This window comes from Ixodes scapularis, unplaced genomic scaffold (assembly GCF_016920785.2).
Source record: "Ixodes scapularis isolate PalLabHiFi unplaced genomic scaffold, ASM1692078v2 ptg000494l_1__unscaffolded, whole genome shotgun sequence".
Taxonomy (NCBI): Eukaryota; Metazoa; Arthropoda; class Arachnida; order Ixodida; family Ixodidae; genus Ixodes; species Ixodes scapularis.
Window position 1 is genome coordinate 1001247 of NW_024609989.1, and position 25986 is coordinate 1027232.

The window sequence follows — 25986 nt, forward strand, 5'->3', positions numbered from 1 at the left end:
TTTTTTGAGTAATTTGTGCATGTCTGGCTGGGACTGTGGGAAAGAAAGCAGTGTCAAAGCCAGCGCTCGAGCTGAGCGGGACTCAAGCCGCGTCTCAAGACAGTCGCGCGCCCCACCCTTTGCACTGCTTTCTTTCACTCGGTCTCAGCTGAGACGCTGTTCTAACAAGCCGGCCCAGGATCAACACTTGTGAAGTTTCCTCGCGCTTCTCTCTCGTTTCTGGGAGTCCCCGCAATGAGTGTTGCGAAATAAAATCAAACGAGAGGCTCAGTGCTGCCCTGCCATGCTCTTCCATGACTGGGCTGGAGAGCGGTTTCCTTGTGGCAAACACGTAGCCAGGATTTTTTTTTCTTTTTTTTTTTGGGGGGGGGGGGGGGCGCCCATGACAAAATATTGTATAAGGGAGAGAGGGGAGAGGAGTCCCCAGCAAAATGGAAGATTTCGGGGGGGGGGGGGGGGGGGGGGGCCGGCCCCATGGGCCACTCCCCGGGCTACGTGCCTGCCTTGTGGCCTACACTCTCGCCGAGGAGCAATGAGACTTCTTTAGCCGCGTAGGGGTGCGACCACACAACTATACCCAACGCAGCCTGAGTTATCCTGAACAGCTGCTCCCCGACCACTGCGATTGAAAATGTGTGCAATTATACTTGCTTGAAATAACTGTAGTGAGCCGATTGAAATAAGTTTCGGCTTACAATAATTAATTGCTTGTCTTTACAAATTCGTTTCTTAAGGAGACGAAAAGAAAGACGTGTTCCGCATAAGTCCCTGAAGGCAGCCGGCCTTACGACCTGTAAGTCTAATTACTCTAAAACGTTATCCAACTCAACCCCGGAGCAAAGAGGACAACACGTTGAGGAGGACGTGCCTTTCAGAAGGAATTAGAGCGCTGTAGGAGCGGTAGGGTTACAGCGACCCCTCCAAGCTGCCGCAGCAGGGAGCAACGTCTACTCCCGGTGCAAAGGCCATAAGAGATCGCGCCTGCTCACTCTAGCCTGGCCATTGCTCTTTAAACTGCTGAAGGAGGCAATGTCGGCTCACACAGGGGCGTTTGCTTATGTGTTTCTACGTTACGTTATAACTAGGTCTGGGCACTTGATCTATAACCTACCGATGAATCAATTAATAATTTAATCGTGATTAAATTTTTAACCAGTTACTCCGTTAAATTTTGACAAAGGAAGAAGTAAAAAATTAACGCTTTCACCACGCAGACGTGTACGAGTACTCCTGTATCAAGGCAAACTTTAGGTGAAGATTTGACTTAAAGGGGCGAGATGGTGTGACCCGAAAGAAGTGGAGAAGGTTATACTTGTCCCAGCCATTTCAACGCCGTGCGATTGTCCGTTTGTCCGTTGTCCGCACGATTAGCGCAGCTGAGCCTATAGACCAGGCACGTAGTCAGGGGGGTAGCCTATGGGGCCCGCCCCCCCCCCCCCCTTCGTAAGAAAATCCTGGCTACGTGCCTGCTATAGACCTATTACTAAATTACCCAGCCATCAAGGAGAATGCAGGGAACGGTGTTCCACGCGCAGCACGTGCTGGCCTCTGCAGCAGTAACTGTTCTAAAGCAAAAGCCCAAAACAAATGGCATATTGCAGGCGCGTTCGTGAACACTTTGGTTTGGTTATTTACTTCGAATCTTTTATACCTGGAATGCGTGCGCGTGCGGCGCGTGGAACACCATTTCCTGCATTCTCCTTAATGCTTGGGTAATTTAGCAATAGGAAGTATTCACTGGCGGCCATAGCTGTGTGCACGACTGCTGAGCGCGTGCTGATGGCGAGCTTCCACAGTTCTTTTGCAGCGTGCATTTCACGCCATCAAGAGTGCCGGTCTTAGCAGCTTATTAATGTGGGCTCGTTCAGAGCATGCGCTCTAGACATCACCCACAAATATGGCGCCCGGTGAATACTCCTTATAGGTCTATTGTGAACAATCAAAGGAGTTCCCTATTGATGGAAAATATTAATGAACCTGTTTGCTTCTGCGGCTGAAGTAATAATTTGTGAGTGTGGCTGTCTTTCGGCTGTTCTCAAATACACATCGAAGTTGATTTAAAATCTGAATTTGTACATTTTGCCATTTATCACAAATTTAACAAAGGCAAACAAAAAATTTCATTTTAACTCTTTTAAAACTATGATGCATGGGAATGTACGAAACCTGCTATATTATCCAAGCATCAAGGAAAATGAAGTGATCGGTGTTCCACGCGCCGCACGTGCTGACGTCAGCCTTAGTAACTTCTCTAAAGCAAATATCTAAAACAAATGACACCTTGCACACGCATTTGTCAACGCTTTATTTCGGGCATTTAATTCGAATCTTTTATACGGGGAAGGCGTGCGCGTGTAGCCCGTGGAACACCAGTCCCTGAAGTCTCCTTGATGCTTGGGTAATATAGCAATAGGTCCATCGATTAATTATTCGACTAAAATTGACGCCCAGTCATAATTACATCCTATTCCGCGGGACATCTGTGCTTCACATGTCGCATGCAAATCTACTATTTGAATTGGATCCCGTGCCTCATTCAAACCAGGAATGTCCCGTAGACTTTGAACTTTGCACGTGTTCTCGCGCAAACGAAAGCGTACGAGGGCGCGTTCATTGCTGTGCTTGTGCCATTTGCTTCCAAGGGCCGCTCGAGACACAGGTCTGGTGCACTGGCGCATTTGACGCTACTTCCAAAGTAAACGCAAACACATCGAGGGGCTTCGTGTCTCTGGCCACCGCGCAAGACACGTGCCACGAAAAGGTGCACCGCCACCATTCGCTTCCGAGGAAGGGGTGCTCATTTCAGTGCTGCGCCTCCATTTGCTTCCAAGGGTCGCTCGAGACATGGGCCTCGTGCTCTGACGTGTTTTACGCTACTTGGAAAACAAACGCAAACACATCCAGGCTCTTTAGGCGGATGTAAATCCCCTTGATAAAGGCGTTTTTATTTCTTTGGTCAAGTACCGCCCACCATTGTGGTGTAAACACGCGAGACACGTGCCACGAGCGGCCATTCGCTCCATAGGGCCGCTCAGGTCAGCGCTGCGCCTCTATTTGCTTCCAAGGGCCGCACGAGACACGGGCCTAGTGCACTGGCACATTTGACGCTACTTGCAAGACAAGCGTAAATAGATAAGGGGCTTTAATAGTGTGAACAAAGCATTAGCTAGATTAAACGGATGTCCACCTGCTTTGATCATGATCATGATCATGAGCAGATTATGGAGCGGCATACACGAGGAGCTGGCACGAGAGGCACTTCGGCGCCTCGTCACTTCGTCACAAAAATGCGTCCGAATTGGACATGCTCGCGCGTTTTTGTTTTGTTTCTTGTGCGTTTCCAAACCACCCGCCTTGCGCCCGTTATTTGAGTGGTAACTTTAGCGCAGCACCCGCTTAAAATCTTTCAAATATTCACTTTACAGTTGTTTTCAATGACGTTCATCTAGTTTATTAGTCAAGCCATACGTTTATTTGCAATAAATAAAAAGACCCTCATTCTTTGGAAGCCGCAGGTTCGCTATCCGCATATGCGTTCTGGAAGGAGTGGCTAGGTAACGTCTGTGCCTTGGTCTGCCGTTTCTTTTTTTTTTTTTTTATGCGAAAGCATTAATTGTTTTATGGAGCCAACCGACGTTATCAGCTTTTGAAGCGGCGCCAAAGGGCACCTAAATTTTTCTGTCCTATGGAGCGAAGCCTGAAGTCTGTAACAACGAATTGATGGATACATTTCTATTGGCTCGCGCGCGCCATAGTTTCAAGGAACGCCACCCCGCAGAGAAGCGCTCTCCATGACCCAGCGGCCCGGCCTCCGGTAAGAGGGAGAGCGTGGCCGGGCTCTGCAGAGCTGCCGGCCGCTCGAGCTCCATTAGGTTCCCGCTACCGTCGCATAGCTTTCGTGAATGGATCAAAAGATTCCAAATGAGATTCCGCTCGCTATTTTCAGTTGCGAGGTCCCTCGTGCTGCAAAATAATTTTTGACGGAAACCGCGGTGCTCGATGTCGAAACTGATCATTTCAAGCAGAAGCGGATCATGTAAATCAGACATAACAAGTCGGCGTTTTCTACCAGTTACAATGTTCAGCACCACCTTCTATTTACTGTTTACACTGAGTCAATTCAGCCTGAACATCCATTAAGTTCTGCTTGGGAGAAGAGCGTGTTGGTTTAAGTCATGGATGAAGAAAGAACAAAACAATTAAAACGGGGACAAGAAAGATGTGGTTGTGTTGTCCATGTTTTAATTGTTTTATTCTTTCTTCTTCCATGATCCATTAAGTTCATAAGCCTTTAGAGGCCTATGACTTTTATTTCGCAATTATCGTGAAGACAGCGTGCATGTACATTCATCTGGTCTACGGTTCGTTGTCATTTGAAAAGGGAAGATGGTCTACGGTGCTTTGCCATTTGAACGTGAACGTGCAGACGGCCATAGGAACGTAAAGACACATTGAACTTTGGATGATCTGGACCGCTTGGCGGTGCTCCCGTGTACGTGTTGCAAAAATAAAAATAAATATTACGACAACAAGTGTGCGTGAGTTAATAATAATAGTAATAATAATAATAATAATAATAATAATAATAATAATAATCCTTATTTTCAGACATACATTTGTCTGAGGGGCTATGGCAAAAGAATGCAAAAGGAAATTCGGCACAGACACTTAAGATTGCTTACGTGTGGGAATGCGAAAACATTGTAGTTCCTTTGGTGAAAAGACTTCGATTTAGTTTTTGCACATGCGTTATTTTTGCCGATTCGTTGTGTGACGCGCGGGAGACAGCGGGCACACTTTATACACTCATGACGTGGCGCCACCTTCTCTCCACTGGCTGCGCCGTCACCGGCCCAATGACGCACTCACTTGGCCACACCTTTAGTCAGCCAGATGGTTGCGACGTGACGCCTGCAATGACGCACGCACTAGGCAGACCTTAGTCAGCTGCAGGACCGTGGAGCCGCCGTCGGAAAAGCTTGTCCGTCTCGCCCCCCAGAGGCCCGGGATCGATTCCCATCCAGACCGAAATGTACTAAAGTTTGTTTCCAAAGCCACTGATTTACTTTGTTTAAAAACCTTCGTGAAAATTGTAACGTCAATCCGAGCGTTTTTAACTTGTTTTCACTCTTTGCGCCGTCGGCCATTTTCGGTACCATCGCTTGGTCATGCCGCCGCCGCTGCCGCCGGATATTCGTGTAGTGGGGCAAATAATCTTTTCGCATTAAAGAGTCTTCTGACCTGGCCATCAGCCCCTTTTTACAGCATTCAACGGTGTACAGGACCTTTGTCAGCATAAAAAGCAATTATACATAAAATAATCAAATAGACATTGGCTAAGCACCGTATAGTCGCAGATATTAATATCAACTTCATGAAATGTTTGAAATAGCAATCATTCACATCGACATCGTTGAGATCACATTCATTTACATACAATGTCAGCGCTACTGTAAAATTCTCCATTTCTGTTGCATTCAAACAGATATATATATATATATATATATATATATATATATATATATACATTTAAGTAGTTGGTATATATTTTTTCAACATCAAATTATCCATAGACTTAAATATTAATGAAAAAATATCAAAAGCACTATAAAAATCACTTTGAAATCTGCTACCCACTCGCCTAACAAATTTTAAGTTAAGGTCACTGGGACTGAAAAAGTGAAAGTCATTTACAACTCCCTGTAACGCCGAATCAGAGCGCAGCTCTTGAGGACGAGGGAAGGTACTGAGGGGAGAGGGTCATGTGACCTCGGGAAGAGGGGGGGGTCACGTGACCTCGGGGAGTGGGGTTCATGTGACCTCAGGGGGGGGGGGGGGGTCACGTCCTCCCCGAGGTCACCGAGCTACCCGAGGTCCTCCCGAAGGAACCCGAGGTCCTGACGCCGACGCCGACGCCGCTCAAGCTGGTAACGGGCGCCTAAGAGCTGCGCTCTAAAATACACTTTTACTCTTTTCTTGAACATACAAAATCTTCGACCTCGGCGTACTATTTCAACAATATTGGGGTGATTATTTATAAGGTCAGATAATTGGTAATTAAGCTTAATCAAACTACCAATAAATGATGAGCTAAATAGGGCGTCCTTCTGAACACCCGTCATGAAAAAAAAGTTTGCTATTGCTTGTTTTATTATAGATCAAAATGCAGTCAAAGACTATAAGATACACAAGCACAAACACGCATACTAAAAGCGCCAGGCCATGGTGCATGGTTTGCGCTTGATTGCTTTGACCGGGGACAAAAAAAAAACGCACTATAAGAGGTTGAGCTCCGTGACATAGTGTTTTCTGGCTCTGCTTGCTTGGCCTCATTGACCTGTTATGTCGGTTGCGCTCTGACTTACGGCGAAAATGAATTTAAACGTTTATGTCGTGCAAAAGCCCTTTCGATCGCGAAATGCTGACAAGGCATGTCTTATATATGTTCTTTAAAGGGGCGATGCAACAATTTTTGTACTTTGCGGAAATACCGCTTAGAACGGATCCCTGACGTTAATGACCCATGAAACAGGCGTTCGTTTTTCACCCCACGGAATAGAAGTCCCCAAAAAAAAATTAAAGAAAAACGAGCAGCGTTCACCCCCTCAACTCGCAGCCAGAAGAAGCGGCCACATGATCCGGAGCGGATTATATGCCGCCAATGGCGATCATAGGCACGCCCTGGGGTTGGCAAAGCACAGGACACGCGCTGAGTTCCAGACATTGTTATGGCTCGGCTATTGCCGTCGTTGCAGCGATTGGACACGGGCCCGCTACCCGAGTGCTTCTCGAGCTAGTAATTATAACGAGCCCAAGTCGAGTGCCCACGCAATGCTCGGGTCCAATCTATGAACCGCATTCAAATATCGTCACTTGGGTGTACTGCGATCCCCACGTTACGTCATAAAATTTTGCAAAGGAGAGATTGAATGAAAATGATCGCTTTTGTCCTTGAAATTACACCGCAACAAAGGAGTTTCTTGGCCAGTGGCGTTGCGTGCGAGTATCCTTGAGTCCCACTAGTGCCAGTAAGCTCGTGTAAAGTGAAAAACATTCCAATTGAATATCGTTTGATTGATTGACTATGTTTTTAATTCTTGAATAGTTAAACCGATAGCTACTAGCTTGTGAGCCTCTAACGAAATCGCTTTGCCAACCCTGTAGCGCGGAATCAAGCCAGTATCAAAGAACAAATTTTGCCCAGCTGGACACTCTCGATCGGGTCCATGAGCTAGCTGGGCTTCGCTTCTGTGCAAATTGGGCACTGCTAGCACCACTTGCACGTTTGCTGGCATTTGTGTCAGCGGGAGCACGCGCTGAGCCCTGAACGTGCACGGGCGAGCAGCAGAAAGGAGGAAATTAAGAGCAGAGGAGGAACATCACTGCCACGAGACTGTTTTCTGGCCACACGGATGAGTTCCGCCATCTAGTGGTTGAACTAATAACTTGTTCAAAATGGCCACCGAGGGACCGCCGCCGCCGCGAAGCGGCGGTCCCTCGGCGGCTCATTACGGGTAAATCAGGTCAATTAACATTTTTGTAATGAGCCGCCGCTTCGCGGCGGCTTATTACAAAAATGTAAACTCATCTGATTTACCCGTACACGCGGCTTCGCGGCGGCCGAATTCGCTAAAAAGGAGGCTCATCGCCCTTTTCTCTTAACTGGGTTCTCTATAAAAGCATTCGATAAACCGGGGTCGGTAAAACGGCGTTCGCTAAAACGAGCTTCTCTAAACTGCATGCCTCCGGACTATCGATAAAACTATTGATAGTTTTTCAATAGCGGACTATCGATAGTGCTATCGATAGTCTTGTTTTTTTCATAGTCGACTATCGATACTACTATCCATAGTTTTTCGATGGACGACTAACGATAGTACTATCGATAGTCTTTCGATAATCGACTATCGATATATTTTTGCTATCGATAGTCAGATTTCTGGCGACTATCGATACTACCGATAGTACTATCGATAGCTTTACACCACTACTATACGGTCCCTCATGCTGCGCCGCAGAGGTTGCATTTTGTCAGTGGATGTATTCTTGCCGCTGTACATGGAGTCACTTCCAGCAGTGTACTAGCCGTGTTGCAGTATTTGAAGAATACAGTAATATAGCTTATTCCTGCGCTACGCACGAACTGGACATATTTATGGTCTTATCAAACAAACACGCTGGCCGCGTATGTCCTAAAAGTCAAATGCAAAAAAGTTAAAAAAGGAAAAGAAAATGAGCGGATTTAAATTTTGCTGTTTGTTGCGAGCCACGTGGTCGCAAAACCGATGTCTTAGACAAGCATCAACATATCAAGGGGCTTTCTCGATGTTTGCAGTACATTATAAATAAAAGCTTTGTGGCACCAGTGGCCCGCTTAGTAATATCAGTGCTTTTTTGAAGAATTTAGCTTCTTTTTTTTTTTTGCAATTGTCTCTGCTTTTAGTTATGTCAGCTTTATGCTGCTTATGCCGGCAACACAATGTAGCTGTCAAGTGCCAATTTTTACGTTTAGGAATTAGAGGAATGGAATGGAACGATTCAGCCAGTCCAGGAGTGGGAATAAGCCGAGTGTCTCCATTCCTAGGAATTGAAAGGAATTGAACTATCGAAAACTCTAATTCCCCGGAATGGAATTGGAATGGAATGGGGGTACCCATTCCGCAACGCTGATTTCCAGTGTTGCCGGGGCCTCGAACGGCTAGTTTTGGTTTTGTTTGCCGCGCCCCAAACAAAACTTTGAGGCGTCGATATCTTTAAAACTACGCACAATAACGAGAGAAAAAACTACGCACAATAACGAGAGAAAAAATTACACCTTGCAATTCAGGGACCCTGACTGCACTAAAAACGGTCATAATCCCAAAATCGAAAGTATGAACCGGAGTTGTCCTTTAATATAAAAAAAATATATATATTGATGATCACTGAGAGATTCTTGGTCTAGGATTTCCCAGTGGGAGATTTTATTTAATAAGTCGCCTGAAATTATTAGTAAATCTATCCAACTTCGTCCATTAGTAGTTATAAATATTGGCGGGAAATGCTTAATATTGATGATAAAAAGGTTATGTATTATTAGAAATTTAGTTAAAATTTCTCCTTTGTTATCTGTGACGTGTCCTCCCCATGTTTCATGTTTTGCATTAAAATCCTTCCTATTATTATGTTTTTATTTGTTAATGAACGAAGAAATTTATCTAAATTATCCAAAGTTTGTTAAAATGCAGAGCTGGGAGATAAACCAATATTGATTAAGACTATTTCGATGTTACTATATGTACATTGCATAGTTACGATGTCAGAAAGTTGCAGTAAAGGAAAAATAAAATCGTTATTATCATTGGAAATAATTCGCATTCAGGATTAATCTGTGATGCTGTAATTTGAAATCGTAATGGTATTCCTAAAATTTTATTGTTTATTGCACGAGGCTCTTGGAATAAAATAAATGCGGGTTTAGTTTCAGTTATAACTTCCTCTAGGTGTGCTGTCGCTACGTTTGATTTTTCCAAATTAATCTGAATTATTTGTCTTCTACTGGGATTGTTTTGCATTTCGATTGTATAGTAGTGTCTGTCCATAGCGAATTATTTAGCGTTGTGTACACTATGGTGCCCTCCTCAAGACGGTGAAAGTACAAATAAATCTATATACAAAAATGGCCTTAAATGCGTTAAGTTCTATATTTACAAATTTATATAACGATGTGAATATCAAAGCTATATACATCTTTGTCCAGGGTGTCCATTTAGCCATACTCTTTCTCTCTAGGGAGTGCAGCCTAGTTGTGCGCCACCGGTGACAGGCGGCTTTCCTACGCTTCACGAACATGTTGGAGCTCACGACAACCGGGCCGAGCGTTCCGAACCACGGCCGTTATACAAGCCATCGGGGACGAACGACCAGCGGTCCCCACATCCATCCCCCCCCCCCCCCCCCCCCCTCCTCCATAAAAGGCTTGGTGGGCCTACCTGATATAAAATGGAGATCCACCGGCTCTCATAAATTAAAAAAAAAAAGGAACAGCAGGCTTACCCGAGCCCAAAGGGGCTCGTAGTCGTCGTCCCTGCCCAGCGGTCTACAGGTCACAGCGGGTTGAGGTCAATGTCCCCGTCGATCAGGTCCTATAGTCCGCTGGGCCCGGCCTGGTCTTCGGTGCGCGGTGTTGGCGGTCTCGGTGGCACAGTCGCCAAGGCCGAAGCAGCTACCCCTTGCAGTCCGGCTGCTTCCAGGGCGGCGGCAGAAAACACAGGGTCGCGGGCCAGCCGAGCGCCGAAGCACCGGATGGCGTCTCGATGTTCCGCCGGGTCGTCCACGCGCCGGGGCCCGCTGACGTCAGCGTTCTTGCCGTTGGCCCGGCTCCGGTGCAACAGGGACCGGTCGTGCCCGCCGCCGTGGAGCCGCAGTCCGTCACAAATGCGGCAAAAGACATCCTCTGGCCGAGATAGGGCAAGGTTAGGCAGAAATACTCAAAAATGCATTTGGAAATACAAATACTGGGATACATGAGAATAGTAGCCAAAATACTGATACTAAAATATATCCGTCAAAATCTATCGCGATACGTGTCAGAAATACACTTTAAAAATATTCAAAAAGTCTTTGGAAATACAAATACAGGAATTGTAGGGAGGGCAGAAATACATATACCGAAATACTGATACCGCAATACATTTTTCAAATTTGTTTAAGACGCCAACTGAGATGAAGCTTGACGTTTGCAGTGGAAGTTTTGGATTCCGAAATTACTTTTCCGTTGGCTTGGCACATTGCCTTGAAGGTAGTGATTTCGGACGACGAGTAGTCTTCAGTGGGCTCAAAAAAACGTCCCATCAAAGACTGACAGCGGCCCCTTCCCGGACATCCTGTCTGTCGGACGAGCTAAGCGAAAAGACTTCGACCTGTAAATAAATTCCATGACGCCTTAAATCCCATAAAAACGTCACCACGCTCCTGTCCAATAAGGGCGCCCCTGTCAGCAGTGATCGCATGGCGTCACGGTGGAATGAGCTGGTATTCGTGTATATGTAGGTGGGGTCTTCAACATCAAACTTTATCCACGCTGCTGTATGAAAGGACAATACGTACTTTCCTTGTAGGTGATCTCGTTGAAGATCGTGCAGGCAGTTGCATTTGGAATTTTCGAAAATAGGTAAACCACCTGAAGCATCCTGGGACACATGTCTTACCTTCTGTTACGGTTGAAAAAACGACACGGCGGCATCGCTGTTGTGACGATCCTTTCTACTGACCTGCTGACGCACGGATGGTGTGAGGGCCCACGAAGAAGGAATAACTTTAAAGATTAACTGTTTATTACGGAAAAGGAAGGTCTGTCTGAGTCAGTAGGACGGGCGGAAGCAGTCTGCCTTGGAGAATCTTCAGGCGAAGACGGCGAAGAGGCGATGTCAGCGGGCAGAAGCGAGGGCGAGAGCGAAGCTGGTTTGTGAGGAGGGGGGTAAGGTTACAGCTGCGGCGAAGTCGGCTGCCGGGGCTGTCGAGCAAAGTCGACCTGGCTGGCGTTTACATTTGGGCGATGGGTTGAACTGAGGATGAGGAGAAGGGACGGTCGGTTTGAGCGGCGAGGACTCGTTGGCTGTAGACGGCTGTAGAGGACTCGGGTTGCGGGGAGCAATTCGGAAGGAAAGAACGGAGCGGGGGCCGCAGAGGGGATGGAAGAAAAAAAGATGGCTACGGTTAAGCTATGCTCACAATGGCAGCGCTCAAGTTTCGCCTAGCATCATCCAAACAGAGGCCCTCGTGGAGTGCGACCTGAAATTTCCGTCGCAGGTTCGAGCTCTCTGAGAAACAGCGCTCTTGAGGCGAGTCACAGGTGTACAAAGTCTGGGTTGGCACAGCGAGGCCTCGTCTGGCCTCCTTCCCATGGGTATCGCATCACCAGAGCAGCGGATCACGTTCACGTCGTCTGATGACGTACCCTTGAGCCGTGCAATACTAAGGGCGCAGAAGCATTCGGAAATCTGTTGAACTTCTTGCGTGAGTCATCCTACTATTTCAAATCAACCACCGCCAGGCTTGTGCTGCAACGGACTGTGACTCAGCTTTGCCGGCTGGTTTGACTAGGCCGGCGCTGCCGTAGCCTTGGCTGTTGTAACGCGCTTCGGGCGTCCGAGCGAGCAAAGAAGCGAGAAAAAGAGCGACCGATGAGCGAAAAAAAAAAAGAGAGAGAAAAGTAGGGTGACGTCACGATGACGTCAAATATGTTAATAACCGACTCCGACCACTAGGACGAGTACAGCCGTTAACATCCCTCGTTTCCTTGAGGCGCTCTTTCTGCGCTCAAGCGTAGGATTCTTGTTTCCGCCACCTCAAAGCATGGCGCTCAATCGCCGTCTCTACTAGCTATTCGCCTCGAGATCGAACTGTGTCACCACCGTGCGGCCGAAATTGGAAACGCGCGAAAGCGAAGATATTGCCGTGCGTCGTCTGCTACGGACGCACGCTCAGAAGCATGGATCTCGACGACGCAAGCCCGTTTCAGGCTGAGCTTGACATTCCTTACTAAATGTTTTATGCTTTTGTTGCCGTTTCTTCTTACTAAAGGTTGAGTTGTATCGTTTCCCGTGCGTAGAAATTCAGCAAAGCGATTATTATTAAGTCGGAAGCTTCCATAATCTTAGTGTGTTGGTTTGTATACAATCGCTGCATCCCACGTATTTTTGTTATCTCGCACAAACCGCGGCTTTCATAAAGCATTGGATGTTGAGTGGGGCTGTGGTTCGATTAGGAAATTAACCCGACTGATCGCAATCCTTTAATAAAATAATCAATCAATAAATCCGTATGCTGATTTTTCGCCGGTCAGATTGCGTGAAAGACGTTAAAACTACACATTGTTTTACTGGTTTTACTGTGTCATAAATGGCATATTGCATTCCCATTCTAAACTTCGCGTTGTGTGTCCTACATAAATATGAACACGGGAAGCCTTTTAAAATGAAGTACTTTTTAAGTTATTATTTAAACAGTATAATCACCCTCGGTGAAATGACAAGCACGCTGAAGTGGTTTATCGCGCACGCCTATGTCACAAAAGAAATAGAGACGTCAAGAATATTAAAGCAGGCATTTTTTACTTCTTGTTGACTTTCTCCAGCACAAGACTAAAATTAACCGTCAAAAAAATTGCAATTGAAGCCTTACTTGAATATTTTGAAAGTTAATCGATGAACTGCCCAATCCCGATATACGTTAGGTGAGGGCGCAGGCTGTTCGGAAAGTCTCGTGAAGGTCGCTAGCCCTGATCAGTAAAACAGAATCACTGCGGCCGATGCTGTCTATGTCGTGGTGCGCGTCGTTTGTTGGGGTCGCAGAGTCTACTGTGTTTGAATACAAGATTATTTATCCAGAAATCTATAGTATTACCCTCTTGACATCCGCGGCCCTCACCAAGAAAATTGAAGCGGGTGAACTCACACTACCGAGAAAAGCATTTAATAACATAAACATTGCTGCGTTGCTCGGTTACACTCATTTATTACTGTCACGGCAGATATATTAGAACAGTTTGTTTCACTTGTTTCCGTTATCCTGTCAACCGTGCAATTTTCTGGACTTAACTAGAAGAGACACTCTCTCCTCGTCGCAACGCAGTAGATTTGTTCCGACTCCAAAAAAGTTACCCACACCATGGCAGCGTAAGAGGGCAGAGGAACTCAATAGCGTAGTAATTTCCAATACAGCGCTAACTTATCTTCATTCCAAATATTTATATTACTGAAAAAGCTAGAAGTTTAAATAAAAGCATCGTAGCTGCGATTTCACAGCCCGCAGTACCAGTATTATGTTATCTGGGTTGGAATTTATGGTTTTTTCTTTTAATTCCCGCGTTGATGAACCGATACATCCATTTTAAAAGATACAAATATTTAACATAAATATTCCAGTTCAGCCGGAAACATGCATCAGTCGTGGTGATCCATGCTTTCCAACGTCGGCATAGAGCAGACGACGCTCCCACAGAAGCGATTATATAAATTTAGGCCGCACGCTGGCAACACCATTCGGTCTTCACTGAACCACCGGACAGTACCGCATCCTCTACCGCTAGAATAGTTTTCTCACCTATAGTATGTGACAAACTAAACGCAAGAATCTACGCCGTCTCGCGCGCGAACGTGGAAAGCCTATGGGGCGGCCGTTTTCCTATCCCCGCTTTGATGATGATGATGGCGCGACCGTAGCGCCACCTCTAGGTCGATCTCGAGGCCATATTCTAGTCAACGCCAATCTAGCAGAACACTCGGAGCAGACGTTCACGCTCATCGGAAGTCGGCGACCGTCGCACCGGCTGCGCCTTGCCACGGTTTCCACGTACGGTGGCGCCCGGCGGTCCGGCAGCAGTGTCGATCGTAACGCCGTGATTTGAGGTGGTGGAAACAAGAACCCTAGGCTTGAGCGCAGCAAAAGCGCCCCAAAGTAACATGGATGTTAACGGCTGTAGCCGTGGGCGTCGATTAAAAATTTTATCCCGATTAATCGCCACCCTTTAATCGATTAATTGGTTGCGTTGATCTTTTATAAATAATGTATTAAAAAGAATGCAACTCGTCTTGCCTTTGAAGACTTATTTTACTCTCTGGTACATGGCGCAAAGGACATTTAGAATTGAAGACACATATAGTTCAACAATTCAAAGACTCATATTTTTGCTCCAGCGCCGAAGAGAAAGAAGTTTGTCCACATTCTTCGACAGGAAGGCAAGTAGTCAGGGCTTGGGCGATGCTTTCTTCTTTTTTCAGAGAAAAGGGCCTCAATGAGAAGGCGTTGGTTGTGTTCTTCGTTTTGGCGGGGATGGTCCTTGCTGCAGCGGCGTACATGGGTGCTTCGCTCGTAGGTGATACTGAAGCAAACCTAAGCTTCCACTGTACGAAAACGGCTTTTAGCAGATGATGCAGTGTACTTCCTTCGAGTTGAAAACTTCACCGCTGGAGTTTACTTTAAACCCAAACTTTCCAGCGAGATTGCCTTTCATACTCATGAACTGGTCCATTTTTACGGGCTGAATACTGGAATAAGTAACCATGGCGCTGTTTGCTCCCGAGCTTGTTTTTCTGCTTGTTTGTCTTGCCTGGGCAGGATGTGTAATAGATCCTCAAGACGTGAAGTTTGCGGTCGCGCGAGATCAATTGCGGGCCCGGCTTGTTCGTCTGGCCTTGGCATAACTGTAATGTACATCCTCGAACACGTGACGCTCCGCAAGCGCGAGAATTGAACCTTGCTCATAGCACCTGGCTGGGAACGGAAAACCGCTATGGACAGAACGACCGGATACACGCCACGCAGCGGGGCATGAGTCACCCCTAGTTCGGGCAGGTCGTCCAGGATAGAGCCACGCGTGCGTCCAGTTGAATTCTTTTTGAGTACACGCCAAAAAAAACTTTTTTTTTCATACTAGGCTGGGGGGGGGGGGGGGGGGGGGGGCGCTGCGGTCGCCGAGAGGAGCGGACGCGTTCCCACACCGGCTCATGAGTTAAAGCCAATTTACGCGGTGCCCATTAATCAATTTCACCCGGATTTTGGTTCTCACGTGTGCGCGAACGTGTGGACTACCGAAGGACACCGAACTTTCCCAAGTGGTACGTGAAGTTTCCCGAAGTCGTGGACCTTTCACCCGGGGCGGCGGGGGCACCCCGCTAAGCCTGAAGTAGGCCTAGGTCGAGCACGGCAATCGGTGCCGGCCACTAGGCCTAACCCGAAGGCAGTCACGTTCGATATGCTGGTCGAACAACCGGCCGCCGCAACGCCAGAGGAGACGCAGCAGACGGTGCAACTAGAATCGGCAACGTGGACGGGCGTACGTTCGTCGAGGTACCCGGGGAACGAATCTCTCCGGGTGAGACCGAGGGATGGAAAGTCTCAGGCAAGATAATCAAGGAGATCGTGAACGGCACGTCCGGTGGTGAGTCCGATGCAACTCAACGCCAATCTAGACCCAGAACTAGGGTTAACTACGTCAAGAAAATTACGTCGGCAATCACTAAGGGGGCAAGGATGCCAGTTAGCATGCCGAAGGAGGACATCAAGATCGTAGTCAGACCGCATGGCGGACTTAACGTTGCAAAAATGGGGGGCCCGGCCGCCATGGCGGCGATTACAAGGGCGGCGAAGGTCACCAGAGAGGAGGCAAGCGAGGACATGGTCGGCACAAATGCCCAGCAGAACATCATCGTGGTCAGTACTCCAGACGAACAGCGAGCTACGCGGTGCGCTAGAATGACGACAATCGAAGAGGGAGGCAAGACGTACGAGACAGTTAAGGGAATTGTGAGAGGCATAAACATCGAAGAAACGGCAGAGGACATTACCCTAAATATCGTCAATAAGTACAATCCCTTGGCCGTAGAGGCACCCCGGATCGGAGACTCCACCGCAGTGCTTTTCGCTGGTAACAAGGTACCGCGCTACATCAAGTACGGAATAGTGTTGATGAAATGCGGGCTATATCGCAAACGTTTCGACGTCTGTAAGGCATGTGGTAAAATAGGACACAGAAGGGACGTCTGCCCTAACCCAGGCAACAGGTTCTGCTTTGGCTGTGGGAAGGTAGACCCGGAGGAGGGGTACGAGCTCGCATGCCAGTCAAAATGTAAGCTTTGCAGGCGACCTCATCCGATTGGAGAGCGGAATTGCAAGAACAAGTACAAGCAGCCGTATGTGGTAAAGTGTCGCCAATGGGAAAAGAAAACGGACGCTTCGGAGTGCCGAACAACAGCAGGAGACTTCCCGCTGCTGGGACCGCGCGCCATCGGGAGGACGAATAGTACATCTAGAAGGAGGGCGGACAGTCAGCGTCGAGTGGATAGCATGGAGAGAAGAGGCAGAAGTGTCAGCCGACGAAGAGAAGCTTCGCCGCCGAGAGGAGAAACCTCTTGGGCCGACACGTTTAGGACCCCTAAGCTAGGGGACAGACAATCTAACGCCGATAGCCAGCACGACAAAAAACAGTCAGGATGACTTGGCGGCTATAAAGGCCCTCAGGGATGAGAACGAGAAACTAAGAAACACGATCCTAGAGCAGGATAACAGAATAAAGGAAATTAACGAAAAGCTAGCGGCCTTGGTTAGGAACAAGGAAGAGCAGGCGTCTCCGGCGCAGGCAGCGAAGATTAACGAAATCATGATCGAGGAGGATCCAGAAATAGAGGTCGGTCCCAGGACAGACAGAGCGGCGGAGCCGGCCCCGAAGAGGAGGGCCATCGAAAGCCTTAAAGAACGGAAGACTCTAGATAGACACGGGGAAAGGTTGGACAATGTAGAGGAACGACTCACATCGCACGAGAAGAATGTGGCACAAATTGAGAAGAACGTGGCTCAGATGATTCTACAAGTACAAGCCCAAATACAGACGCAGATGCAGAGTATGGAAGCCAGGATCGTAGCTAAACTTCAGCAATCATGTATGGGTCACATGGCGCAGCAACAACCACCTCGCCAGTGAAGGACTTAGTAGTCTGGCACTGGAACTGCAACGCACATGCAAGGAAGAAGGCAGTGTTACACAAACACCAAAAGACGGTGGAGAGGAAACCGGATGTGATCATGTTGCAGGAATCCAATGCCACAGAGACACCAAAGCTCACAGGCTACCGAGCGTTCAACAAGCCATCGGACGACTGCGAGCTGCCCAAAGGGAAGGGCAGGGGAGTGTGTATATTCGTATGCAAGAGCAATCACATTCATAAAGCACGAGGTAATGGGTAATAGCACTATTGAGCACTGCACGGTGGAGGTTATAGTAGGGAAGAAGAGACAAAAGGAGAGTGTCTTCTTAGTCAACGTGTATAGCAAACTGAATCATCATCACCAAAGATTCAAAGAGCTCTTTCACAGAGCATGCAGGCTGGCGGGGGATAATAAATTAATGATCTGTGGCGGCTTTAACGCGGCTAACCAGACGTGGGGATACAGTAAAACAAATATTAAGGGAAGAGAACTGCTACAGGACGCATTGGAAGCGGGGCTCAGCCTCATCACGGATCCTGCATACCCCACACGGACGGGATCATCGGTTACCCGGGACACTACTACAGATCTCACCTTCTTCAGGGGGATAGGGCGCACAGGAGCGGTAGGGTGGCGTAACACAGGCCAAGACTTAGGGAGCGACCACTTTATAGTCGAGGCGACAATCCCGATAACGAGACCCGGCAGTCACACGGAAAGGAGAAATAATAGAATCACTAACTGGGACGCCTTTCGGGAAGCGCTGGGTAGTTGGCAATCGGAGATTAGGGACATTGATCAGTGGACCGATCGTGTCAACAGGACGATAGAGGCGACAGCCAAGGAGGTCGAGGCGGAAGAACACATAGAGAGGGTAGACAGTAAATTAGCACTTTTGATGGAAGGCAAACAGTCAATTAAGGCCAGATGGTCAGGGCAACGTACAAACAGGAAGCTAAGGAGGAAGGTGGCGGAACTTAATCGACGCGTTGAAGCTCACTGCAAGGTTCTCTGTACTCAACAGTGGAACGAAGTATGTAACGAAGCCGACGGTCAGATGAGCAAAGGCAAAACCTGGAACTTGCTCCGGCATCTACTTGATGAATCCAACACCAAGAGCAGCCATGGCAACAAGTTAGCCAGAATAATGCACGAAGCCATGAGCAGGGCGGGAGAAGCAGAGGTTAAGAAGCGACTAAACGAGACATACCTTCCGTCTACCCCCAGCATAGTACATCCGGAGTATACCGGTAATGACAACGCGATCCTGGATAGAGATATCGAGCAGTGGGAAGTGAGAGCTGCCATGCAAAGGCTCAACGGCAGGTCGGCCGCCGGCCCGGACCGCATCACTTACAAGGCGATCAAGAACTTAAGCGATGATTCGAATAAGCACATCACGAAATACTCCATCAAATGCTGGAGAGAGGGCACGTTGCCTAAGCAATGGAAAACGGCCAAGACGATCTTGATCCCTAAGCCAGGCAAGCCACTTAGCGTGGAGAACCTGCGGCCGATCTCGCTTACCTCGTGCGTGGGCAAGGTGCTCGAACACGTACTGCTTAGCAGGTGGCAGCAATACCTGGAAGACTCGGGACTGTACCCAGACTCTATCATTGGCTTTCGGAACAAGCTGGGAACGCAGGATGCGATGATCCAGTTAAAACACAAAATCGCAGACGTACCGCTAAGTACCGGAGACAATAAGGCCATAGGGCTAGATTTAGAGAGTGCCTTCGACAAGGTAGAACACTCTGCCATTCTTGCCCAGGTTATTAAATTTGACATGGGGAGGCGGTCCTACAACTACATTAAAGACTTCTTAACGGGAAGAACCACTAGACTGTGTGCGGCGACGTAGAACTAGACGAGAAAGAGCTAGGAAGTGTCGGTACCCCACAAGTGTCGGTAATCTCCCCCCTGCTCTTTAACTTGGTCATGATAGGGGTGGCTCAGCGGCTACAGGAAGTTAGAGACGTCAGACATACCATTTACACTGACGACATCACGCTATGGGTCACCAAGGGCAGTGATGGACACATAGAGGATCTGCTGCAAGAAGCCGTGTTGGCAATTGAGGGATCACCTCAAGGGGTCGGGACCTGTGTGCTCTCCAGTGAAATCAGAGCTGTTACTTATCCCCTCCAAGAGGGTACGGAGGCGGAGAAAAGACGCACCGATTATGGTGGAACGACCAAATATCACGATCCGAACCAAAGGGGGACACAAGATACCGGAGGTTGACAGGATCAGGGTGTTGGGAATGCTCTTCGAGAGGAACAGGGTGAACGGGGCGACGATCACCAAGCTCAACAATAAGGTCATGTCTGCCACCAAGTTGCTAAGACGAATCTCCAACCACAAAGCCGGTATGAAGGAAGAAAGCATGATCAGACTCGCGCAGTCCTTTGCAATCAGCCACATCGCATATGTGGCTGCCTTTTACAAATGGACCCCCGCCGAACGAAACAAGATAGACGCTTTCATTCGCAAGGTTTACAGGATAGCTCTCGGACTACCGGGCAACGTGAGCACGCAGAGGCTTCTCGAGTTGGGGGTGCAAAACACCCTGGAAGAAATAGCAGAAGATCAAAGAACGGCGCACCTCGAGCGGCTCTCTAGCACGAGAACTGGGAGGAAGATTTTACAAGACTTGGACGTCAATCCCAGCGGCATCGCATCGCGGGACACGGTGCCAATTCCGAGCCAAATGATGACCAGACTCCAGGTGTAGCCGATACCGCGAAGCATGAACCTCATACACGACACGGGGAGACGCGCGGCGCGGGCGAGCGCCATTGTGGACAGCTACGCGCAGGACGAGAGAGCCGTGTACGTAGATGCGGCGGAATACCAGGACCGAAGAGAGGCCTACACGGCGGTGGTGGTGAGCGCATCGAATGGAGCGACCAGAGCTGCAGCCAGCACCCGAGTTCGCAACTCGCATCAGGCGGAAGAAGTGGCCATAGCTCTAGCTGTGGCCGACCCAGGCTGTGACACGGTGATCAGTGATTCCAGGACAGCAGTGCTTAGTTTCGCAAAGGGTAGGGTGTGTGGTGAGGGGGCTCGCATTTTGCGAGCGGCCACAACGACAGGACGTGATCGTGATGGTGCAGTGGTGATCAAGTGGATCCCGGCCCACATGGGCATTGAAGTGTCGGTGAACGGTAATCCCAACCACAACGAGACGGCCAACGTCGCAGCGCGAGGACTCACCAACCGGGCGGCGACAAACGGGACAGTCTCACGTGGTGGAGAGTGGTTTAGCACGAAGGACCGCATGACTACGTATAACGAAATAGTGAAGTGGTATAGGTTAGGAAGGAGAGTAGTACCTCCCCCTCATTCCGAGCTAAAACGTGAGGAGGCTGTGATTTTCAGACAATTACAGACAGGGTCGCTATTAACACCGATGCTAGCTAAACGCATATATCCAGGACTTTACGCGGACGACACGTGTGGACTTTGCAAGAAGGCGAGGGCCACCGCGTCGCACCTGTTGTGGGACTGTGAACTCAACCCAAGAGAGGCAAGCGAGAAGACGACGATTCCGCCGCAGTTCTAAGACGCGGCGCGGAGCTGTGAATTAGAGGTTCAGCGTAGGGCCGTCCGGCTGATCACAACCGCTCTAGATAGGCAACGGGCAAGGGATCATGGGGGAGGTGAGGGAGCTCGCGGAGGTCCGATGGGCTCCCCCTCTCGTTCCCGGATAGAAAAGGGGCGCGCCCGGGGCTGAGGGCTGGTGGGGGGGGGGGGGGGGGGGAATACCCGAGGGGATCGTACCGCGTGGCGCGTAGTCACCACCACCTGCGTGTGGAGGGGATACCGCCAACTGCTGGTTCCAAATAAAAGTTGTTCACCACCACCACCATGCTAGGCGTTGAAATGACATGTCAGGACATTACAACAAAATTGTTTCACTATAGAGTTGCGTAGTTTTTTTATATAAAAAATAGAAATAGGAGGCCTAATTCAAAGTTCCCGCCAGTGCACTGTGACGTAACAGTGTACCACAAGGTGTAGGGGCGGTCAGAAGGGAGGCATCGACCTACGTTATTAAAAGTGGGTTCGCAGGAAGTCACGTGAGTTTCACTCCTCGTGCTTTCCGCGACCGTGCCTAAGGCTTTTTTTTTCTGCTCTTTGTACTAAAGTGACTTTACTTTGTACGAGCGATTGTAGAAAACGAAGTTTCAGTTCCCCTAGCTCTTTATCGCTGCACCGTTGGTTATGTGGTCGCGAAGGAACTTCAGTATAGGTAAAATAAAACAAGATAACTGTTTTAACAAGGACTACATAGGTTTAATAATCAAAGCTAACAGGCGGACCAGTAGACGTGTTTTCTTCTCGAGCCCCAGACGAAGACTTTCCTCGCCGAGCTGTCTTTACGAAGGCGAGGGGGAACCCATTAAGCCGTCTGGCTCTTGAGCCGACGGTCCCCCGACACTCGGCCACCAAGCTCTCCCGATCCGGAATGCGCGGTGCCGGGTTTCATACGACCGCCGTCCGCTTGCGCGGTCTTCGTCGCAGGACCGTCCGCTGTCTGGAGCATGTCTAGACGGGCCACGGGCCGCCACAGCACTCCCTCCTCAGTGAGCAGGCGAACGCTGGGTTTCGTTGAGAACGAGCCGATCAGGCCAGCGAACCCTGCGGCCGTAACGTGTCGTTTGTCCCTGATGGGGATTCCGTGCAGCTGCCGGAGAGCCCTGCTTGCCCCGGGGGTCCGGAGCACCTGCCTTTCTGGGAGCGAGGAGTGGGGAAGGCGAGGGTGTTTTGCTGTGATTGTCTCCTTCGACGTCTGTGGGGGGTTCCGTCGTCGTGGGCCTGGGGGGTGATGTCTCGATGTGGGCGGGCTTGAGACGGTCCAAACAAATCACCTCCTTTCGGCCTCTAATTTGGAGTGTGAAATGTTTTGGTTCGCGTTTTAACACGCGGAAAGGACCGTCGTAGGGGGCTTGAAGAGGGCGCTTTATGGGACCGTGCCTGACAAAAACGTGCGTACAATGTGTCAGGTTCTCGCTGACGTGAGGGCGGTTGCTCTTTGATGTCCTGGTTGCCGTTGACCGAAGGCTGTCCATCACTGCACGCAGTCGGTCGACGTAGTTTGTTGGATCTGGCAGTCAGTCTTGCAAGTGCTCGAAAAACTGCCCAGGTAGCCTGAGTGATGTTCTGTACACCAGTTCCGCGCTAGTGCACCCGAGGTCGGACTTATATGCTGAGCGGATGCCAAGGAGAACTAGGGGTAGGGTCTCTGTCCAGTGGATGCTGTCACCGTGGGCTGTGAGGGCGGATTTCAAGTGGCGATGGAGTCGCTCGACGAGACCGTTGGCTGAAGGGTGGTAGGCCGTGGTGTGCAGGTGCGTCGTGCCAAGGAGTTGCGTCAGTTCCCGGAACAGATTTGACTCAAACTGGTGACCCCTGTCAGTTGTTACCCGGGACGGCACTCCGAAGCGGGAGATCCATGTAGAGATGAAACAGTGAGCGACGGTTGGCGCTGTGGCATCTGTGATTGGGACGGCCTCCGGCCAGCGTGTAAATCGATCCACCATAGTGAGGAGATACGTGTAACCTTCGGATGGTGGAAGAGGTCCTATGATATCTAGGTGCACATGCTCGAATCGGTTGTCCGGCAGCGGGAAGTTTGCTAGGGGCGTCACTGTGTGCCGGTGAACCTTGGAGCGTTGGCACTGAAGGCAGGCCTTTGTCCACTGCCGGACATCCCGGTTGATGGAGGGCCAGACGAATTTTGTGGTCTGCTGGCGCTGAGTTGCCTTGATTCCCGGATGGGAGAGTTTGTGAAGGGTGTCGAACACCTTGCGTCGATGAGGTTCGGGTACGTAAGGTCGAGGCGTTCCGGTGGAGATGTCGCACAGGAGCTCCGTGTCGCACATCGGTAGTGCGACCATCCGAAACTCGAGTCCACCTGGTGCGTTACACAGGTTCTGCAGGTCGCTGTCCGTCTGCTGAGCGCTCGCCATTTCCTTGAAGTCGACCACTGCGGAGGATTCTAGATGGCAAATGTTTGCCCTGGAGAGCGCGTCAGCAACGACGTTGTCGCGACCTTGGACGTGGCGGATGTCGGATATAAACTCCGCAACGCATGACATCTGACGCAGCTCCCGTTGGGAATGAGTTCCACCATCTGGCCGCAAGTTGCGCAAGGCGTGCACAAGTGGTTTGTGGTGGTTCATTATGACGAAGTTGCGACCTTCCACAAAATGGCGAAAATGCCTTACAGCCAAGTACACTGCCAGCAGTTCACGGCCGAAGGGACTGTAACGTTGCTCGGTTGGTGAGAGCTTGCGTGAGAAGAACGACGACGGCTGAGGGTATCCGTCAACCACCTGCTGCAACACCGCACCCACTGCGGTGGCGGAGGCGTCCGTCACCAGGGCAAGCGATGTGTTGCACAGAGCTCCTCATAGAGTGTGCACTCTATGAGGAGCTCTGTGGCGCGGTGAAATGCCTGGCGGGCAGGGTCGTCCTACTGAAGTTCTGTCGTTGGGTTGTGCTTTTCTTTCAACAAGTCGGTGAGTGGTTGAAGTTTTTCGGCGCAGTTAGGTAAAAAACGGCGGTAGAAATTAAGCATTCCCAAAACCTCACGTAGTTGTTTTTGTTGACGGGCTGGGGGAATTCTTGGATTGCCTGCACTTTGCTGTCAAGAGGGCGAATACCCGATGCGTCGACTTTGTGTCCGAGGAACTCCAGTTCATTTTTGCCGAACACACACTTGCTGACATTGACGACGATGCCGTAGTCCGCCAGGCGAGCGAAGAGCGTACGCAGATGTTGTGCGTGATCTTCGGCGGAGCCGCTTGCAACGGGGTGTCGTCAATGTAGGCGTAGCAAAACGGCAAACCTCGCAGCGCCTGGTCGACGAAACGCTGAAAAGTTGGTGCAGCATTTTTGAGTCCGAATGGCATTCTGACGAATTCAAAGAGTCCGAATGGTGTTGTGACCGCGGTCTTTTCGATGTCGGCCGGTTCAACTGGGATTTGGTGGTAGGCCCGGACTAGATCAATTTTGGAAAAGATCGTGGTGCCGTCGAGAGTCGCTGTGAAATTGTGAATGTGAGGCACTAGATAACGGTCGGCTGTCGTGATCCGGTTGAGAGCCCGATAGTCCCCACATGTCCGCCAGTCTCCAGGGCCCGTTTGCTCGAAGCACTAACCGCGGCTAAAGTTAGCCGCAGTACCTAGGAGAGGGATTTTGAGATCACGTGACTGGCTCGGGAGGGATGCGGGGAAACATGGCGGTGCCCCAGTGAGTGAGCGCCGCTCGCTTCGGAACTAATATGTCGTTGTGGTTGCAATATCGGGCGCGTTAGTCAGCAGCGAATGGTGCAGGAGGCTTTTGCGTTGCCTTACCTTGCTTAAACCACGAAGCATGGGCAATGACATCGCCGCAATTTTTAGATAGTGTTTCGATTCTGGGCACTCCTAGGCCTAAATTAACGCGATAATTGTCGGCATATCAACGTCTTTGGAAAGCGGATTGTTGATAGCACACAAAAGCAGACGGCGTCCCAACAGACCTTTTTTTCTAAATTATCCAAGCACCGAGGTGCATGCTACGACTGTAGTTGCACGCGTCGCACGTGCTGGCGTCTGCAGTAGTAACCGTTCTAAAGCAAAAAGTATGAAACAAATTTTGCCTTGCACGCGCGTTCGTTAAAGCCTTATTATGATTTTTTACTTCAAATGTTTTATAAGAGGAAGGCCAGCGCGCGTGGACCGTAGAATAACACTTCCAGCGTTCTCCTCGCGATGATTGGATAATTTAGAAAAAAGTCTGTCGGGACGCTGTCTGCTTTTGTGTGCTATCAACAATCCGCTTTCCAAAGACGTTGCCATGCCGACAATTGTCGCGTTCATTTAGGCTTAGGAATGCCCGGAATCAAAAGTCTATAAAAAAAAATGCGGCGATGCCATTGCCCATGCTTTGCGGTTTAAGTAGGGTAAGGCAACGCGAAAGCCTCCTACACCGTTGATTGCTGACTAACGCGCCCGATATCGCAGTTACAACGGCATATTAGTTCCAAAGCGAGCGGCGCTCACTCACTGGGGCACCGCCATGTTTCCCCGCATCCCTACCGAGCCAGTCACGTGATCTCAAAATCCCCCTCCTAGGTACTGCGGCTAACTTTAGCCGCGGTTAGCGCTTCGAGCAAACGGGCCCAGGTGTTACTTTTGGGACCATGTGCAACGGTGATGACCATGGACTCTCGGACGGGCGGATGATTCCGAGGTCAAGCATATGCTCGAACTGTTGACGAGCGATCCGCAGTTTGTCGGGGGGGAGTCGCCGTGGTATTGCGTGCACGGGAGGTCCTGATGTTTCGATATGGTGCGTGACGGGGTGTCGCATGGGAACCTCGGTGTTGCAGGGACGGGTGAGGTCGGGGAACTCTTTGAGGATGTTAGAAAAACGGCAGGTACCGTTCTCTGGAATCTGGGTGAGGCAGAGCGATGACGTTCTGGACGCTATTCCCGAAACGGAGAGATACGTCGTTGCGTCTAGGAG

The 25986-nt window shown here is 49.5% G+C and overlaps 1 long non-coding RNA gene across 2 annotated transcripts in view; it reads right to left on the reverse strand.

Annotated features, from left to right (window-relative positions):
- LOC121834099 overlaps window positions 1-12424 on the reverse strand; it is a 33745-nt gene extending 21321 nt beyond the window's left edge. For both annotated transcript variants that reach the window (XR_006077042.1, XR_006077043.1), the window contains exons 1-2: window positions 11190-12424; window positions 10036-10435 (exon numbers count right to left, since the gene is read on the reverse strand). This is a non-coding gene — a long non-coding RNA (uncharacterized LOC121834099). The remainder of the gene's footprint in view (window positions 1-10035; window positions 10436-11189) is intronic.
- Window positions 12425-25986: the final 13562 nt, after the last annotated feature.